This window comes from Lithobates pipiens, unplaced genomic scaffold (genome assembly GCF_037356315.1).
Source record: "Lithobates pipiens isolate NorthernLeopardFrog02 unplaced genomic scaffold, aLitPip1_a1.2 Scaffold_8, whole genome shotgun sequence".
Classification (NCBI taxonomy): Eukaryota; Metazoa; Chordata; class Amphibia; order Anura; family Ranidae; genus Lithobates; species Lithobates pipiens.
The window spans coordinates 568,533,893-568,551,894 of NW_027507903.1; the positions used below are offsets into that span (position 1 = coordinate 568,533,893).

An 18,002-nucleotide genomic window follows, 5' to 3' on the forward strand; every position below is an offset into this window, starting at 1 on the left:
TTCTCTGACAAAGACATCATCTTTTTTTTCCACACCTTTGAAAAAGCCCTTTTGAATTCCTCTGTGCTTTGTTCTTTCTGTGTGATGAAACTAAGGGAAGCATGTCACATAGATGGAAAATGCCTCTGTTGTTCCAGGATGAGTAGACATTGTATCTTGCAAGGTCTGTTGGATGCAGAGCTAAAGATTTTAGCTGGGTGGAATATGGTGGAAGGCAAAAAGCACTGAAAGCTTGATCTTGCGGTCAATTTTCCATCCATATGGTTTCCTACAAGACCTAAGGGATGAAGAGTAGTGTTTTTCATAGATTAAGGACCCCAAGGCTCACAAAATGGTTAGAGAGTAGTGCCCCGTGTGAGGATCGAACTCACGACCTTCAGATTATGAGACTGACGCGCTACCTGCTGCGCTAACGAGGCCAATTAGTGAAAGCGATATGTGTGTCATAGCTGGCCACCATACTTGGAAGCTGATGGCGGTGGCACATCTTTTTTTCCCTTTGGTTTTCTCTATTTTTCTCAAAACAAGGCAGCTAGTTTTCCCATATGGTCTAGCGGTTAGGATTCCTGGTTTTCACCCAGGCGGCCCGGGTTTGACTCCCGGTATGGGAAATGCAAGTCCTTTTAACGACCCGCACACTCCTAGTGCTGAAACCTCAAAGCTGTTTTTCCATTGTAACCTCCAATCATTCCCTTGTTGTCAAAGTACCAAGGGTCAAAGCCAGGGATGCAGACAAGACAGGTCAAGCCGGGTCAGGACAGGAAATGAAATACTATCAGGAACACAGGAACTCACAGGGCAAGCTGAAGTTCATCCAGCAACTAATGGCTCATGCACGCGCTTTGGCGTACGTATATGCGCACTGGCACATGAATTTTCACACATGAATAATATCAGGATCACAGGAACTCACAGGGGAAGCTGAAGATCATCCAGCAACTAATGGCTTATGCTGCTAGCTTTAAATAGGCCACTGGGCACCAGAAATTGTCACGCATTGTGTGCGCTTTGGCGTACGCACATGCGTACTAGCACATGAAGTTTCTCGGCCGTTCTCGCTCTTCTGCACATTTGCATTGGCAAATATCTATGTGCCAATCTTCTGCAAACCATTCTCTGACAGAGACATCATCTTTTTTTTCCACACCTTTGAAAAAGCCCTTTTGAATTCCTCGGTGCTTTGTTCTTTCTGTGTGATGAAACTAAGGGAAGCATGTCACATAGATGGAAAATGCCTCTGTTGTTCCAGGATGAGTAGACATTGTATCTTGCAAGGTCTGTTGGATGCAGAGCTAAAGATTTTAGCTGGGTGGAATATGGTGGAAGGCAAAAGAGCACTGAAAGCTTGATCTTCCGGTCAATTTTCCATCCATATGGTTTCCTACAAGACCTAAGGGATGAAGAGTAGTGTTTTTCATAGATTAAGGACCCCAAAACGGTTAGAGAGTAGTGCCCCGTGTGAGGATCGAACTCACGGCCTTCAGATTATGAGACTGACGCGCTACCTGCTGCGCTAACGAGGCCAATTAGTGAAAGTGATATGTGTGTCATAGCTGGCCACCATACTTGGAAGCTGATGGCGGTGGCACATCTTTTTTTCCCTTTGGTTTTCTCTATTTTTCTCAAAACAAGGCAGCTAGTTTTCCCATATGGTCTAGCGGTTAGGATTCCTGGTTTTCACCCAGGCGGCCCGGGTACGACTCCCGGTATGGGAAATGCAAGTCCTTTTAACGACCCGCACACTCCTAGTGCTGAAACCTCAAAGCTGTTTTTCCATTGTAACCTCCAATCATTCCCTTGTTGTCAAAGTACCAAGGGTCAAAGCCAGGGATGCAGACAAGACAGGTCAAGCCGGGTCAGGACAGGAAATGAAATACTATCAGGAACACAGGAACTCACAGGGCAAGCTGAAGTTCATCCAGCAACTAATGGCTCATGCACGCGCTTTGGCGTACGTATATGCGCACTGGCACATGAATTTTCACACATGAATAATATCAGGATCACAGGAACTCACAGGGGAAGCTGAAGATCATCCAGCAACTAATGGCTTATGCTGCTAGCTTTAAATAGGCCACTGGGCACCAGAAATTGTCACGCATTGTGTGCGCTTTGGCGTACGCACATGCGTACTAGCACATGAAGTTTCTCGGCCGTTCTCGCTCTTCTGCACATTTGCATTGGCAAATATCTATGTGCCAATCTTCTGCAAACCATTCTCTGACAGAGACATCATCTTTTTTTTCCCACACCTTTGAAAAAGCCCTTTTGAATTCCTCGGTGCTTTGTTCTTTCTGTGTGATGAAACTAAGGGAAGCATGTCACATAGATGGAAAATGCCTCTGTTGTTCCAGGATGAGTAGACATTGTATCTTGCAAGGTCTGTTGGATGCAGAGCTAAAGATTTTAGCTGGGTGGAATATGGTGGAAGGCAAAAGAGCACTGAAAGCTTGATCTTCCGGTCAATTTTCCATCCATATGGTTTCCTACAAGACCTAAGGGATGAAAAGTAGTGTTTTTCATAGATTAAGGACCCCAAGGCTCACAAAACAGTTAGAGAGTAGTGCCCCGTGTGAGGATCGAACTCACGACCTTCAGATTATGAGACTGACGCGCTACCTGCTGCGCTAACGAGGCCAATTAGTGAAAGTGATATGTGTGTCATAGCTGGCCACCATACTTGGAAGCTGATGGCGGTGGCACATCTTTTTTTCCCTTTGGTTTTCTCTATTTTTCTCAAAACAAGGCAGCTAGTTTTCCCATATGGTCTAGCGGTTAGGATTCCTGGTTTTCACCCAGGCGGCCCGGGTTCCACTACCGGTATGGGAAATGCAAGTCCTTTTAACGACCCGCACACTCCTAGTGCTGAAACCTCAAAGCTGTTTTTCCATTGTAACCTCCAATCATTCCCTTGTTGTCAAAGTACCAAGGGTCAAAGCCAGGGATGCAGACAAGACAGGTCAAGCCGGGTCAGGACAGGAAATGAAATACTATCAGGAACACAGGAACTCACAGGGCAAGCTGAAGTTCATCCAGCAACTAATGGCTCATGTACGCGCTTTGGCGTACGTATATGCGCACTGGCACATGAATTTTCACACATGAATAATATCAGGATCACAGGAACTCACAGGGGAAGCTGAAGATCATCCAGCAACTAATGGCTTATGCTGCTAGCTTTAAATAGGCCACTGGGCACCAGAAATTGTCACGCATTGTGTGCGCTTTGGCGTACGCACATGCGTACTAGCACATGAAGTTTCTTGGCCGTTCTCGCTCTTCTGCACATTTGCATTGGCAAATATCTATGTGCCAATCTTCTGCAAACCATTCTCTGACAGAGACATCATCTTTTTTTTCCACACCTTTGAAAAAGCCCTTTTGAATTCCTCGGTGCTTTGTTCTTTCTGTGTGATGAAACTAAGGGAAGCATGTCACATAGATGGAAAATGCCTCTGTTGTTCCAGGATGAGTAGACATTGTATCTTGCAAGGTCTGTTGGATGCAGAGCTAAAGATTTTAGCTGGGTGGAATATGGTGGAAGGCAAAAGAGCACTGAAAGCTTGATCTTCCGGTCAATTTTCCATCCATATGGTTTCCTACAAGACCTAAGGGATGAAGAGTAGTGTTTCTCATAGATTAAGGACCCCAAGGCTCACAAAACGGTTAGAGAGTAGTGCCCCGTGTGAGGATCGAACTCACGACCTTCAGATTATGAGACTGACGCGCTACCTGCTGCGCTAACGAGGCCAATTAGTGAAAGTGATATGTGTGTCATAGCTGGCCACCATACTTGGAAGCTGATGGCGGTGGCACATCTTTTTTTTTCCTTTGGTTTTCTCTATTTTTCTCAAAACAAGGCAGCTAGTTTTCCCATATGGTCTAGCGGTTAGGATTCCTGGTTTTCACCCAGGCGGCCCGGGTTCCACTCCCGGTATGGGAAATGCAAGTCCTTTTAACGACCCGCACACTCCTAGTGCTGAAACCTCAAAGCTGTTTTTCCATTGTAACCTCCAATCATTCCCTTGTTGTCAAAGTACCAAGGGTCAAAGCCAGGGATGCAGACAAGACAGGTCAAGCCGGGTCAGGACAGGAAATGAAATACTATCAGGAACACAGGAACTCACAGGGCAAGCTGAAGTTCATCCAGCAACTAATGGCTCATGCACGCGCTTTGGCGTACGTATATGCGCACTGGCACATGAATTTTCACACATGAATAATATCAGGATCACAGGAACTCACAGGGGAAGCTGAAGATCATCCAGCAACTAATGGCTTATGCTGCTAGCTTTAAATAGGCCACTGGGCACCAGAAATTGTCACGCATTGTGTGCGCTTTGGCGTACGCACATGCGTACTAGCACATGAAGTTTCTCGGCCGTTCTCACTCTTCTGCACATTTGCATTGGCAAATATCTATGTGCCAATCTTCTGCAAACCATTCTCTGACAGAGACATCATCTTTTTTTTCCACACCTTTGAAAAAGCCCTTTTGAATTCCTCGGTGCTTTGTTCTTTCTGTGTGATGAAACTAAGGGAAGCATGTCACATAGATGGAAAATGCCTCTGTTGTTCCAGGATGAGTAGACATTGTATCTTGCAAGGTCTGTTGGATGCAGAGCTAAAGATTTTAGCTGGGTGGAATATGGTGGAAGGCAAAAGAGCACTGAAAGCTTGATCTTCCGGTCAATGTTCCATCCATATGGTTTCCTACAAGACCTAAGGGATGAAGAGTAGTGTTTTTCATAGATTAAGGACCCCAAGGCTCACAAAATGGTTAGAGAGTAGTGCCCCGTGTGAGGATCGAACTCATGACCTTCAGATTATGAGACTGACGCGCTACCTGCTGCGCTAACGAGGCCAATTAGTGAAAGTAATATGTGTGTCATAGCTGGCCACCATACTTGGAAGCTGATGGCGGTGGCGCATCTTTTTTTCCCTTTGGTTTTCTCTATTTTTCTCAAAACAATGCAGCTAGTTTTCCCATATGGTCTAGCGGTTAGGATTCCTGGTTTTCACCCAGGCGGCCCGGGTTCGACTCCCGGTATGGGAAATGCAAGTCCTTTTAACGACCCGCACACTCCTAGTGCTGAAACCTCAAATCTGTTTTTCCATTGTAACCTCCAATCATTCCCTTGTTGTCAAAGTACCAAGGGTCAAAGCCAGGGATGCAGACAAGACAGGTCAAGCCGGGTCAGGACAGGAAATGAAATACTATCAGGAACACAGGAACTCACAGGGCAAGCTGAAGTTCATCCAGCAACTAATGGCTCATGCACGCGCTTTGGCGTACGTATATGCGCACTGGCACATGAATTTTCACACATGAATAATATCAGGATCACAGGAACTCACAGGGGAAGCTGAAGATCATCCAGCAACTAATGGCTTATGCTGCTAGCTTTAAATAGGCCACTGGGCACCAGAAATTGTCACGCATTGTGTACGCTTTGGCGTACGCACATGCGTACTAGCACATGAAGTTTCTCGGCCGTTCTCGCTCTTCTGCACATTTGCATTGGCAAATATCTATGTGCCAATCTTCTGCAAACCATTCTCTGACAGAGACATCATCTTTTTTTTCCACACCTTTGAACAAGCCCTTTTGAATTCCTCGGTGCTTTGTTCTTTCTGTGTGATGAAACTAAGGGAAGCATGTCACATAGATGGAAAATGCCTCTGTTGTTCCAGGATGAGTAGACATTGTATCTTGCAAGGTCTGTTGGATGCAGAGCTAAAGATTTTAGCTGGGTGGAATATGGTGGAAGGCAAAAGAGCACTGAAAGCTTGATCTTGCGGTCAATTTTCCATCCATATGGTTTCCTACAAGACCTAAGGGATGAAGAGTAGTGTTTTTCATAGATTAAGGACCCCAAGGCTCACAAAATGGTTAGAGAGTAGTGCCCCGTGTGAGGATCGAACTCACGACCTTCAGATTATGAGACTGACGCGCTACCTGCTGCGCTAACGAGGCCAATTAGTGAAAGTGATATGTGTGTCATAGCTGGCCACCATACTTGGAAGCTGATGGCGGTGGCACATCTTTTTTTCCCTTTGGTTTTCTCTATTTTTCTCAAAACAAGGTAGCTAGTTTTCCCATATGGTCTAGCGTTTAGGATTCCTGGTTTTTACCCAGGCGGCCCGGGTTCGACTCCCGGTATGGGAAATGCAAGTCCTTTTAACGACCCGCACACTCCTAGTGCTGAAACCTCAAAGCTGTTTTTCCATTGTAACCTCCAATCATTCCCTTGTTGTCAAAGTACCAAGGGTCAAAGCCAGGGATGCAGACAAGACAGGTCAAGCCGGGTCAGGACAGGAAATGAAATACTATCAGGAACACAGGAACTCACAGGGCAAGCTGAAGTTCATCCAGCAACTAATGGCTCATGCACGCGCTTTGGCGTACGTATATGCGCACTGGCACATGAATTTTCACACATGAATAATATCAGGATCACAGGAACTCACAGGGGAAGCTGAAGATCATCCAGCAACTAATGGCTTATGCTGCTAGCTTTAAATAGGCCACTGGGCACCATAAATTGTCACGCATTGTGTACGCTTTGGCGTACGCACATGCGTACTAGCACATGAAGTTTCTCGGCCGTTCTCGCTCTGCTGCACATTTGCATTGGCAAATATCTATGTGCCAATCTTCTGCAAACCATTCTCTGACAGAGACATCATCTTTTTTTTCCACACCTTTGAAAAAGCCCTTTTGAATTCCTCGGTGCTTTGTTCTTTCTGTGTGATGAAACTAAGGGAAGCATGTCACATAGATGGAAAATGCCTCTGTTGTTCCAGGATGAGTAGACATTGTATCTTGCAAGGTCTGTTGGATGCAGAGCTAAAGATTTTAGCTGGGTGGAATATGGTGGAAGGCAAAAGAGCACTGAAAGCTTGATCTTCCGGTCAATTTTCCATCCATATGGTTTCCTACAAGACCTAAGGGATGAAGAGTAGTGTTTTTCATAGATTAAGGACCCCAAGGCTCACAAAATGGTTAGAGAGTAGTGCCCCGTGTGAGGATCGAACTCACGACCTTCAGATTATGAGACTGACGCGCTACCTGCTGCGCTAACGAGGCCAATTAGTGAAAGTGATATGTGTGTCATAGCTAGCCACCATACTTGGAAGCTGATGGCGGTGGCACATCTTTTTTTCCCTTTGGTTTTCTCTATTTTTCTCAAAACAAGGCAGCTAGTTTTCCCATATGGTCTAGCGTTTAGGATTCCTGGTTTTCACCCAGGCGGCCCGGGTTCGACTCCCGGTATGGGAAATGCAAGTCCTTTTAACGACCCGCACACTCCTAGTGCTGAAACCTCAAAGCTGTTTTTCCATTGTAACCTCCAATCATTCCCTTGTTGTCAAAGTACCAAGGGTCAAAGCCAGGGATGCAGACAAGACAGGTCAAGCCGGGTCAGGACAGGAAATCAAATACTATCAGGAACACAGGAACTCACAGGGCAAGCTGAAGTTCATCCAGCAACTAATGGCTCATGCACGCGCTTTGGCGTACGTATATGCGCACTGGCACATGAATTTTCACACATGAATAATATCAGGATCACAGGAACTCACAGGGGAAGCTGAAGATCATCCAGCAACTAATGGCTTATGCTGCTAGCTTTAAATAGGCCACTGGGCACCAGAAATTGTCACGCATTGTGTGCGCTTTGGCGTACGCACATGCGTACTAGCACATGAAGTTTCTCGGCCGTTCTCGCTCTTCTGCACATTTGCATTGGCAAATATCTATGTGCCAATCTTCTGCAAACCATTCTCTGACAGAGACATCATCTTTTTTTTCCACACCTTTGAAAAAGCCCTTTTGAATTCCTCGGTGCTTTGTTCTTTCTGTGTGATGAAACTAAGGGAAGCATGTCACATTGATGGAAAATGCCTCTGTTGTTCCAGGATGAGTAGACATTGTATCTTGCAAGGTCTGTTGGATGCAGAGCTATAAATTTTAGCTGGGTGGAATATGGTGGAAGGCAAAAGAGCACTGAAAGCTTGATCTTCCGGTCAATGTTCCATCCATATGGTTTCCTACAAGACCTAAGGGATGAAGAGTAGTGTTTTTCATAGATTAAGGACCCCAAGGCTCACAAAATGGTTAGAGAGTAGTGCCCCGTGTGAGGATCTAACTCACGACCTTCAGATTATGAGACTGACACGCTACCTGCTGCGCTAACGATGCCAATTAGTGAAAGTGATATGTGTGTCATAGCTGGCCACCATACTTGGAAGCTGATGGCGGTGGCACATCTTTTTTTCCCTTTGGTTTTCTCTATTTTTCTCAAAACAAGGCATCTAGTTTTCCCATATGGTCTAGCGTTTAGGATTCCTGGTTTTTACCCAGGCGTCCCGGGTTCGACTCCCGGTATGGGAAATGCAAGTCCTTTTAACGACCCGCACACTCCTAGTGCTGAAACCTCAAAGCTGTTTTTCCATTGTAACCTCCAATCATTCCCTTGTTGTCAAAGTACCAAGGGTCAAAGCCAGGGATGCAGACAAGACAGGTCAAGCCGGGTCAGGACAGGAAATGAAATACTATCAGGAACACAGGAACTCACAGGGCAAGCTGAAGTTCATCCAGCAACTAATGGCTCATGCACGCGCTTTGGCGTACGTATATGCGCACTGGCACATGAATTTTCACACATGAATAATATCAGGATCACAGGAACTCACAGGGGAAGCTGAAGATCATCCAGCAACTAATGGCTTATGCTGCTAGCTTTAAATAGGCCACTGGGCACCATAAATTGTCACGCATTGTGTACGCTTTGGCGTACGCACATGCGTACTAGCACATGAAGTTTCTCGGCCGTTCTCGCTCTTCTGCACATTTGCATTGGCAAATATCTATGTGCCAATCTTCTGCAAACCATTCTCTGACAGAGACATCATCTTTTTTTTCCACACCTTTGAAAAAGCCCTTTTGAATTCCTCGGTGCTTTGTTCTTTCTGTGTGATGAAACTAAGGGAAGCATGTCACATAGATGGAAAATGCCTCTGTTGTTCCAGGATGAGTAGACATTGTATCTTGCAAGGTCTGTTGGATGCAGAGCTAAAGATTTTAGCTGGGTGGAATATGGTGGAAGGCAAAAGAGCACTGAAAGCTTGATCTTCCGGTCAATTTTCCATCCATATGGTTTCCTACAAGACCTAAGGGATGAAGAGTAGTGTTTTTCATAGATTAAGGACCCCAAGGCTCACAAAATGGTTAGAGAGTAGTGCCCCGTGTGAGGATCGAACTCAAGACCTTCAGATTATGAGACTGACGCGCTACCTGCTGCGCTAACGAGGCCAATTAGTGAAAGTGATATGTGTGTCATAGCTGGCCACCATACTTGGAAGCTGATGGCGGTGGCACATCTTTTTTTCCCTTTGGTTTTCTCTATTTTTCTCAAAACAAGGCAGCTAGTTTTCCCATATGGTCTAGCGTTTAGGATTCCTGGTTTTCACCCAGGCGGCCCGGGTTCGACTCCCGGTATGGGAAATGCAAGTCCTTTTAACGACCCGCACACTCCTAGTGCTGAAACCTCAAAGCTGTTTTTCCATTGTAACCTCCAATCATTCCCTTGTTGTCAAAGTACCAAGGGTCAAAGCCAGGGATGCAGACAAGACAGGTCAAGCCGGGTCAGGACAGGAAATCAAATACTATCAGGAACACAGGAACTCACAGGGCAAGCTGAAGTTCATCCAGCAACTAATGGCTCATGCACGCGCTTTGGCGTACGTATATGCGCACTGGCACATGAATTTTCACACATGAATAATATCAGGATCACAGGAACTCACAGGGGAAGCTGAAGATCATCCAGCAACTAATGGCTTATGCTGCTAGCTTTAAATAGGCCACTGGGCACCAGAAATTGTCACGCATTGTGTGCGCTTTGGCGTACGCACATGCGTACTAGCACATGAAGTTTCTCGGCCGTTCTCGCTCTTCTGCACATTTGCATTGGCAAATATCTATGTGCCAATCTTCTGCAAACCATTCTCTGACAGAGACATCATCTTTTTTTTCCACACCTTTGAAAAAGCCCTTTTGAATTCCTCGGTGCTTTGTTCTTTCTGTGTGATGAAACTAAGGGAAGCATGTCACATTGATGGAAAATGCCTCTGTTGTTCCAGGATGAGTAGACATTGTATCTTGCAAGGTCTGTTGGATGCAGAGCTATAAATTTTAGCTGGGTGGAATATGGTGGAAGGCAAAAGAGCACTGAAAGCTTGATCTTCCGGTCAATGTTCCATCCATATGGTTTCCTACAAGACCTAAGGGATGAAGAGTAGTGTTTTTCATAGATTAAGGACCCCAAGGCTCACAAAATGGTTAGAGAGTAGTGCCCCGTGTGAGGATCTAACTCACGACCTTCAGATTATGAGACTGACACGCTACCTGCTGCGCTAACGATGCCAATTAGTGAAAGTGATATGTGTGTCATAGCTGGCCACCATACTTGGAAGCTGATGGCGGTGGCACATCTTTTTTTCTCTTTGGTTTTCTCTATTTTTCTCAAAACAAGGCATCTAGTTTTCCCATATGGTCTAGCGGTTAGGTTTCCTGGGTTTCACCCAGGCGGCCCGGGTTCCACTCCCGGTATGGGAAATGCAAGTCCTTTTAACGACCCGCACACTCCTAGTGCTGAAACCTCAAAGCTGTTTTTCCATTGTAACCTCCAATCATTCCCTTGTTGTCAAAGTACCAAGGGTCAAAGCCAGGGATGCAGACAAGACAGGTCAAGCCGGGTCAGGACAGGAAATGAAATACTATCAGGAACACAGGAACTCACAGGGCAAGCTGAAGTTCATCCAGCAACTAATGGCTCATGCACGCGCTTTGGCGTACGTATATGCGCACTGGCACATGAATTTTCACACATGAATAATATCAGGATCACAGGAACTCACAGGGGAAGCTGAAGATCATCCAGCAACTAATGGCTTATGCTGCTAGCTTTAAATAGGCCACTGGGCACCAGAAATTGTCACGCATTGTGTGCGCTTTGGCGTACGCACATGCGTACTAGCACATGAAGTTTCTCGGCCGTTCTCGCTCTTCTGCACATTTGCATTGGCAAATATCTATGTGCCAATCTTCTGCAAACCATTCTCTGACAGAGACATCATCTTTTTTTTCCACACCTTTGAAAAAGCCCTTTTGAATTCCTCGGTGCTTTGTTCTTTCTGTGTGATGAAACTAAGGGAAGCATGTCACATAGATGGAAAATGCCTCTGTTGTTCCAGGATGAGTAGACATTGTATCTTGCAAGGTCTGTTGGATGCAGAGCTAAAGATTTTAGCTGGGTGGAATATGGTGGAAGGCAAAAGAGCACTGAAAGCTTGATCTTCCGGTCAATTTTCCATCCATATGGTTTCCTACAAGACCTAAGGGATGAAGAGTAGTGTTTTTCATAGATTAAGGACCCCAAGGCTCACAAAATGGTTAGAGAGTAGTGCCCCGTGTGAGGATCGAACTCACGACCTTCAGATTATGAGACTGACGCGCTACCTGCTGCGCTAACGAGGTCAATTAGTGAAAGTGATATGTGTGTCATAGCTGGCCACCATACTTGGAAGCTGATGGCGGTGGCACATCTTTTTTTCCCTTTGGTTTTCTCTATTTTTCTCAAAACAAGGCATCTAGTTTTCCCATATGGTCTAGCGGTTAGGTTTCCTGGGTTTCACCCAGGCGGCCCGGGTTCCACTCCCGGTATGGGAAATGCAAGTCCTTTTAACGACCCGCACACTCCTAGTGCTGAAACCTCAAAGCTTTTTTTCCATTGTAACCTCCAATCATTCCCTTGTTGTCAAAGTACCAAGGGTCAAAGCCAGGGATGCAGACAAGACAGGTCAAGCCGGGTCAGGACAGGAAATGAAATACTATCAGGAACACAGGAACTCACAGGGCAAGCTGAAGTTCATCCAGCAACTAATGGCTCATGCACGCGCTTTGGCGTACGTATATGCGCACTGGCACATGAATTTTCACACATGAATAATATCAGGATCACAGGAACTCACAGGGGAAGCTGAAGATCATCCAGCAACTAATGGCTTATGCTGCTAGCTTTAAATAGGCCACTGGGCACCAGAAATTGTCACGCATTGTGTGCGCTTTGGCGTACGCACATGCGTACTAGCACATGAAGTTTCTCGGCCGTTCTCGCTCTTCTGCACATTTGCATTGGCAAATATCTATGTGCCAATCTTCTGCAAACCATTCTCTGACAGAGACATCATCTTTTTTTTCCACACCTTTGAAAAAGCCCTTTTGAATTCCTCGGTGCTTTGTTCTTTCTGTGTGATGAAACTAAGGGAAGCATGTCACATAGATGGAAAATGCCTCTGTTGTTCCAGGATGAGTAGACATTGTATCTTGCAAGGTCTGTTGGATGCAGAGCTAAAGATTTTAGCTGGGTGGAATATGGTGGAAGGCAAAAGAGCACTGAAAGCTTGATCTTCCGGTCAATTTTCCATCCATATGGTTTCCTACAAGACCTAAGGGATGAAGAGTAGTGTTTTTCATAGATTAAGGACCCCAAGGCTCACAAAACAGTTAGAGAGTAGTGCCCCGTGTGAGGATCGAACTCACGACCTTCAGATTATGAGACTGACGCGCTACCTGCTGCGCTAACGAGGCCAATTAGTGAAAGTGATATGTGTGTCATAGCTGGCCACCATACTTGGAAGCTGATGGCGGTGGCACATCTTTTTTTCCCTTTGGTTTTCTCTATTTTTCTCAAAACAAGGCAGCTAGTTTTCCCATATGGTCTAGCGGTTAGGATTCCTGGTTTTCACCCAGGCGGCCCGGGTTCCACTCCCGGTATGGGAAATGCAAGTCCTTTTAACGACCCGCACACTCCTAGTGCTGAAACCTCAAAGCTGTTTTTCCATTGTAACCTCCAATCATTCCCTTGTTGTCAAAGTACCAAGGGTCAAAGCCAGGGATGCAGACAAGACAGGTCAAGCCGGGTCAGGACAGGAAATGAAATACTATCAGGAACACAGGAACTCACAGGGCAAGCTGAAGTTCATCCAGCAACTAATGGCTCATGCACGCGCTTTGGCGTACGTATATGCGCACTGGCACATGAATTTTCACACATGAATAATATCAGGATCACAGGAACTCACAGGGGAAGCTGAAGATCATCCAGCAACTAATGGCTTATGCTGCTAGCTTTAAATAGGCCACTGGGCACCAGAAATTGTCACGCATTGTGTGCGCTTTGGCGTACGCACATGCGTACTAGCACATGAAGTTTCTCGGCCGTTCTCGCTCTTCTGCACATTTGCATTGGCAAATATCTATGTGCCAATCTTCTGCAAACCATTCTCTGACAGAGACATCATCTTTTTTTTCCACACCTTTGAAAAAGCCCTTTTGAATTCCTCGGTGCTTTGTTCTTTCTGTGTGATGAAACTAAGGGAAGCATGTCACATAGATGGAAAATGCCTCTGTTGTTCCAGGATGAGTAGACATTGTATCTTGCAAGGTCTGTTGGATGCAGAGCTAAAGATTTTAGCTGGGTGGAATATGGTGGAAGGCAAAAGAGCACTGAAAGCTTGATCTTCCGGTCAATTTTCCATCCATATGGTTTCCTACAAGACCTAAGGGATGAAGAGTAGTGTTTTTCATAGATTAAGGACCCCAAGGCTCACAAAATGGTTAGAGAGTAGTGCCCCGTGTGAGGATCGAACTCACGACCTTCAGATTATGAGACTGACGCGCTACCTGCTGCGCTAACGAGGTCAATTAGTGAAAGTGATATGTGTGTCATAGCTGGCCACCATACTTGGAAGCTGATGGCGGTGGCACATCTTTTTTTCCCTTTGGTTTTCTCTATTTTTCTCAAAACAAGGCATCTAGTTTTCCCATATGGTCTAGCGGTTAGGTTTCCTGGGTTTCACCCAGGCGGCCCGGGTTCCACTCCCGGTATGGGAAATGCAAGTCCTTTTAACGACCCGCACACTCCTAGTGCTGAAACCTCAAAGCTTTTTTTCCATTGTAACCTCCAATCATTCCCTTGTTGTCAAAGTACCAAGGGTCAAAGCCAGGGATGCAGACAAGACAGGTCAAGCCGGGTCAGGACAGGAAATGAAATACTATCAGGAACACAGGAACTCACAGGGCAAGCTGAAGTTCATCCAGCAACTAATGGCTCATGCACGCGCTTTGGCGTACGTATATGCGCACTGGCACATGAATTTTCACACATGAATAATATCAGGATCACAGGAACTCACAGGGGAAGCTGAAGATCATCCAGCAACTAATGGCTTATGCTGCTAGCTTTAAATAGGCCACTGGGCACCAGAAATTGTCACGCATTGTGTGCGCTTTGGCGTACGCACATGCGTACTAGCACATGAAGTTTCTCGGCCGTTCTCGCTCTTCTGCACATTTGCATTGGCAAATATCTATGTGCCAATCTTCTGCAAACCATTCTCTGACAGAGACATCATCTTTTTTTTCCACACCTTTGAAAAAGCCCTTTTGAATTCCTCGGTGCTTTGTTCTTTCTGTGTGATGAAACTAAGGGAAGCATGTCACATAGATGGAAAATGCCTCTGTTGTTCCAGGATGAGTAGACATTGTATCTTGCAAGGTCTGTTGGATGCAGAGCTAAAGATTTTAGCTGGGTGGAATATGGTGGAAGGCAAAAGAGCACTGAAAGCTTGATCTTCCGGTCAATTTTCCATCCATATGGTTTCCTACAAGACCTAAGGGATGAAGAGTAGTGTTTTTCATAGATTAAGGACCCCAAGGCTCACAAAACAGTTAGAGAGTAGTGCCCCGTGTGAGGATCGAACTCACGACCTTCAGATTATGAGACTGACGCGCTACCTGCTGCGCTAACGAGGCCAATTAGTGAAAGTGATATGTGTGTCATAGCTGGCCACCATACTTGGAAGCTGATGGCGGTGGCACATCTTTTTTTCCCTTTGGTTTTCTCTATTTTTCTCAAAACAAGGCAGCTAGTTTTCCCATATGGTCTAGCGGTTAGGATTCCTGGTTTTCACCCAGGCGGCCCGGGTTCCACTCCCGGTATGGGAAATGCAAGTCCTTTTAACGACCCGCACACTCCTAGTGCTGAAACCTCAAAGCTGTTTTTCCATTGTAACCTCCAATCATTCCCTTGTTGTCAAAGTACCAAGGGTCAAAGCCAGGGATGCAGACAAGACAGGTCAAGCCGGGTCAGGACAGGAAATGAAATACTATCAGGAACACAGGAACTCACAGGGCAAGCTGAAGTTCATCCAGCAACTAATGGCTCATGCACGCGCTTTGGCGTACGTATATGCGCACTGGCACATGAATTTTCACACATGAATAATATCAGGATCACAGGAACTCACAGGGGAAGCTGAAGATCATCCAGCAACTAATGGCTTATGCTGCTAGCTTTAAATAGGCCACTGGGCACCAGAAATTGTCACGCATTGTGTGCGCTTTGGCGTACGCACATGCGTACTAGCACATGAAGTTTCTCGGCCGTTCTCGCTCTTATGCACATTTGCATTGGCAAATATCTATGTGCCAATCTTCTGCAAACCATTCTCTGACAGAGACATCATCTTTTTTTTCCACACCTTTGAAAAAGCCCTTTTGAATTCCTCGGTGCTTTGTTCTTTCTGTGTGATGAAACTAAGGGAAGCATGTCACATAGATGGAAAATGCCTCTGTTGTTCCAGGATGAGTAGACATTGTATCTTGCAAGGTCTGTTGGATGCAGAGCTAAAGATTTTAGCTGGGTGGAATATGGTGGAAGGCAAAAGAGCACTGAAAGCTTGATTTTCCGGTCAATTTTCCATCCATATGGTTTCCTACAAGACCTAAGGGATGAAGAGTAGTGTTTTTCATAGATTAAGGACCCCAAGGCTCACAAAATGGTTAGAGAGTAGTGCCCCGTGTGAGGATCGAACTCACGACCTTCAGATTATGAGACTGACGCGCTACCTGCTGCGCTAACGAGGCCAATTAGTGAAAGTGATATGTGTGTCATAGCTGGCCACCATACTTGGAAGCTGATGGCGGTGGCACATCTTTTTTTCCCTTTGGTTTTCTCTATTTTTCTCAAAACAAGGCAGCTAGTTTTCCCATATGGTCTAGCGGTTAGGATTTCTGGTTTTCACCCAGGCGGCCTGGGTTCGACTCCCGGTATGGGAAATGCGAGTCCTTTTAACGACCCGCACACTCCTAGTGCTGAAACCTCAAAAATGTTTTTCCATTGTAACCTCCAATCATTCCCTTGTTGTCAAAGTACCAAGGGTCAAAGCCAGGGATGCAGACAAGACAGGTCAAGCCGGGTCAGGACAGGAAATGAAATACTATCAGGAACACAGGAACTCACAGGGCAAGCTGAAGTTCATCCAGCAACTAATGGCTCATGCACGCGCTTTGGCGTACGTATATGCGCACTGGCACATGAATTTTCACACATGAATAATATCAGGATCACAGGAACTCACAGGGGAAGCTGAAGATCATCCAGCAACTAATGGCTTATGCTGCTAGCTTTAAATAGGCCACTGGGCACCAGAAATTGTCACGCATTGTGTGCGCTTTGGCGTACGCACATGCGTACTAGCACATGAAGTTTCTCGGCCGTTCTCGCTCTTCTGCACATTTGCATTGGCAAATATCTATGTGCCAATCTTCTGCAAACCATTCTCTGACAGAGACATCATCTTTTTTTTCCACACCTTTGAAAAAGCCCTTTTGAATTCCTCGGTGCTTTGTTCTTTCTGTGTGATGAAACTAAGGGAAGCATGTCACATAGATGGAAAATGCCTCTGTTGTTCCAGGATGAGTAGACATTGTATCTTGCAAGGTCTGTTGGATGCAGAGCTAAAGATTTTAGCTGGGTGGAATATGGTGGAAGGCAAAAGAGCACTGAAAGCTTGATCTTCCGGTCAATGTTCCATCCATATGGTTTCCTACAAGACCTAAGGGATGAAGAGTAGTGTTTTTCATAGATTAAGGACCCCAAGGCTCACAAAATGGTTAGAGAGTAGTGCCCCGTGTGAGGATCGAACTCACGACCTTCAGATTATGAGACTGACGCGCTACCTGCTGCGCTAACGAGGCCAATTAGTGAAAGTGATATGTGTGTCATAGCTGGCCACCATACTTGGAAGCTGATGGCGGTGGCACATCTTTTTTTCCCTTTGGTTTTCTCTATTTTTCTCAAAACAAGGCAGCTAGTTTTCCCATATGGTCTAGCGGTTAGGATTCCTGGTTTTCACCCAGGCGGCCCGGGTTCGACTCCCAGTATGGGAAATGCAAGTCCTTTTAACGACCCGCACACTCCTAGTGCTGAAACCTCAAAGCTGTTTTTCCATTGTAACCTCCAATCATTCCCTTGTTGTCAAAGTACCAAGGGTCAAAGCCAGGGATGCAGACAAGACAGGTCAAGCCGGGTCAGGACAGGAAATGAAATACTATCAGGAACACAGGAACTCACAGGGCAAGCTGAAGTTCATCCAGCAACTAATGGCTCATGCACGCGCTTTGGCGTACGTATATGCGCACTGGCACATGAATTTTCACACATGAATAATATCAGGATCACAGGAACTCACAGGGGAAGCTGAAGATCATCCAGCAACTAATGGCTTATGCTGCTAGCTTTAAATAGGCCACTGGGCACCAGAAATTGTCACGCATTGTGTGCGCTTTGGCGTACGCACATGCGTACTAGCACATGAAGTTTCTCGGCCGTTCTCGCTCTTCTGCACATTTGCATTGGCAAATATCTATGTGCCAATCTTCTGCAAACCATTCTCTGACAAAGACATCATCTTTTTTTTCCACACCTTTGAAAAAGCCCTTTTGAATTCCTCTGTGCTTTGTTCTTTCTGTGTGATGAAACTAAGGGAAGCATGTCACATAGATGGAAAATGCCTCTGTTGTTCCAGGATGAGTAGACATTGTATCTTGCAAGGTCTGTTGGATGCAGAGCTAAAGATTTTAGCTGGGTGGA

At 45.7% G+C, this 18,002-nt stretch overlaps 11 non-coding genes across 11 annotated transcripts; 1 reads left to right on the plus strand and 10 right to left on the minus strand.

Annotated features, from left to right (window-relative positions):
• Positions 1 to 346: 346 nt before the first annotated feature.
• On the minus strand, positions 347 to 419 carry TRNAM-CAU (transfer RNA methionine (anticodon CAU)). Its single transcript has one exon. It is a non-coding gene; the product is annotated as a tRNA-Met (tRNA).
• A 1,031-nt stretch (positions 420 to 1,450) lies between these two features.
• TRNAM-CAU (transfer RNA methionine (anticodon CAU)) lies at positions 1,451 to 1,523 on the minus strand. The gene has a single exon. It is a non-coding gene; the product is annotated as a tRNA-Met (tRNA).
• Positions 1,524 to 2,564: 1,041 nt separating this feature from the next.
• On the minus strand, positions 2,565 to 2,637 carry TRNAM-CAU (transfer RNA methionine (anticodon CAU)). Its single transcript has one exon. It is a non-coding gene; the product is annotated as a tRNA-Met (tRNA).
• Positions 2,638 to 3,677: 1,040 nt separating this feature from the next.
• On the minus strand, positions 3,678 to 3,750 carry TRNAM-CAU (transfer RNA methionine (anticodon CAU)). Its single transcript has one exon. It is a non-coding gene; the product is annotated as a tRNA-Met (tRNA).
• A 1,234-nt stretch (positions 3,751 to 4,984) lies between these two features.
• TRNAE-UUC (transfer RNA glutamic acid (anticodon UUC)) lies at positions 4,985 to 5,056 on the plus strand. The gene has a single exon. It is a non-coding gene; the product is annotated as a tRNA-Glu (tRNA).
• Positions 5,057 to 5,904: 848 nt separating this feature from the next.
• Positions 5,905 to 5,977, minus strand: TRNAM-CAU (transfer RNA methionine (anticodon CAU)). The gene has a single exon. It is a non-coding gene; the product is annotated as a tRNA-Met (tRNA).
• Positions 5,978 to 7,017: 1,040 nt separating this feature from the next.
• On the minus strand, positions 7,018 to 7,090 carry TRNAM-CAU (transfer RNA methionine (anticodon CAU)). Its single transcript has one exon. It is a non-coding gene; the product is annotated as a tRNA-Met (tRNA).
• Positions 7,091 to 12,582: 5,492 nt separating this feature from the next.
• TRNAM-CAU (transfer RNA methionine (anticodon CAU)) lies at positions 12,583 to 12,655 on the minus strand. The gene has a single exon. It is a non-coding gene; the product is annotated as a tRNA-Met (tRNA).
• Positions 12,656 to 14,808: 2,153 nt separating this feature from the next.
• TRNAM-CAU (transfer RNA methionine (anticodon CAU)) lies at positions 14,809 to 14,881 on the minus strand. The gene has a single exon. It is a non-coding gene; the product is annotated as a tRNA-Met (tRNA).
• Positions 14,882 to 15,921: 1,040 nt separating this feature from the next.
• TRNAM-CAU (transfer RNA methionine (anticodon CAU)) lies at positions 15,922 to 15,994 on the minus strand. Its single transcript has one exon. It is a non-coding gene; the product is annotated as a tRNA-Met (tRNA).
• Positions 15,995 to 17,034: 1,040 nt separating this feature from the next.
• On the minus strand, positions 17,035 to 17,107 carry TRNAM-CAU (transfer RNA methionine (anticodon CAU)). The gene has a single exon. It is a non-coding gene; the product is annotated as a tRNA-Met (tRNA).
• Positions 17,108 to 18,002: the final 895 nt, after the last annotated feature.